We start from the raw sequence: 1,874 nt of genomic DNA on the forward strand, positions 1-1,874 counted from the left end.
CAGAGAGAATCCCAAGCAGGTTCTGCACTATCAACACAGAGCCCAGTGTGGGGCTCGAACTCACACCGTGAAATCATGACCTGGGCCGAAATCGGACGCTCGGCGACTGAGCCACCCAGCGTCTTTTGACACATGTTTATTCCCCTGCCTCTCACGAGAAGAGAAGCCAGCCAGAAAGTATACTCCCCATTTCAGGGGCAAGGAAACCGAGGCACAGCTGGGACATGAACACCTGTGGTGTTTCCACACTCACTGCTCCTTCATCAAGGTCAGGCTGGGCCCCGGGTGGAGGAAGGGGTGGCTGAGGTGATGAGGCGCTAGGGGAACAAGAGAGCCTAGGGGTGGGGGGGACCCCGAACACCTGGCAGTTCTGGCTAACCTTCCCCATGGCGTCCTAGAGAGGGCTTGTTCAGTCACCGCTGCTGCTACGAAAGGTGGTAACAGCTACGACTTGTTGCTTCTACGTGTCGGTTGCACATATATTGTGCAAGAGATGAATAGTTTATAAGCACAATCACTTTGAATCCTCCGAAGAACCAGTAAGATAGACACCCGTATTCTTTAAAAAAAATTTTTTTTTAAATGATTACTTATTTTTGAGAGAGAGAGAGAGAGACAGAGCACAAGCAGGGGAGGGGGAGACAGAGAGGGAGACACAGAATCCGAAGCAGGCTCCAGGCTCTGAGCTGTCAGCACAGAGCCCCACGCGGGGCTTGAACCCACGAACCGGGAGATCATGACCTGAGCCAAAGTCGGACGCTCAGCCGACTGAGCCGCCCAGGCGCCCCGACACCCGTATTTTAAAAAAAATTTTTTTTCTTAACATTTATTTATTTTTGAGAGACAGAGAGAGGCAGAGTATGAGCAGGGGAGGGGCAGAGAGAAGGGGAGACACAGAATCCGAAGCGGGCTCCAGGCTCTGAGCTGTCAGCACAGAGCCGGACGCGGGGCCAGAACTCACAAATCGGGAGATCATGACCTGAGCCGAAGTCGGATGCTTCACCGACTGAGCCACCCAGGCGCCCCTCGACACCCGTATTCTTATTTTTCAGACAAGGAGATTGAGGTTCAGAGAGGTTCGGCAGAGCTAAGACTTAAAAGTCCACCTTCACAACCACTGTGCAGGACACTTTTATCCAGCCCCAGGATGCTGGCCCTTGAAGGAAGCAAGGCCTCTGTTCTGCACTGTCTTCAATTCCCAGCCTCAAAGCCGTTTTCGACTAACCACCCTGAGCCTGGGCATCGAGGATGGTGTCCACAGTCAAGGCAAACTGGCCGAATCCTGGGCAGATCCCCCACAAAGGAGGGCCGCTATCTCTGCCCCTGCCCCCCGGTTCTCTCTCTCTACGCCTGCAGCTTGGGCACTTCTCCACCAGCAATCCTCCACAGGGGAAGTAAAGAGCGGAAGTGGGCCTTAGACAGGGCCGGGAGGGCGGGTAGGTGAGCACTGTGGGCGGGAAGGGACAGTCTGGGAAGCCCTGGGGACTTTCCCCTGGGCGGAGTTCCTCCCCCAGAAGGGCCAGCCAAGTTACCCAACCGCAGCTCAGCCTCTGCCTGAGTTTCTGGCTCTCTCCTCTGTGTCCAACTTCTCTCACACCCTCTCTGCTTCCCAGCCCCTCCCCTCCTTCTTGGGACCCTTACTCCTCACTGCCCTCACCCTCTCCCTCACAAATTCGGGTGACACAGGCAGGTCTCTAAGAGCCACGCGCCAGCAGGCTTCACCTGAGCACAGCCGGAGGGACGCAGACAGGAGCACCTCCACCCCCCACCCCTGCCCGAGAAACCTGGTGGAAATGCCAGGCCCGAGTTTCTCTCCTTGTGGTTTCCAGGCCTCTGCCTAGCACTAGGCATCCCGAAAACTTCCTTTTTAAGGC

This window comes from Panthera tigris, chromosome F3 (genome assembly GCF_018350195.1).
Source record: "Panthera tigris isolate Pti1 chromosome F3, P.tigris_Pti1_mat1.1, whole genome shotgun sequence".
NCBI classification, from domain to species: Eukaryota; Metazoa; Chordata; class Mammalia; order Carnivora; family Felidae; genus Panthera; species Panthera tigris.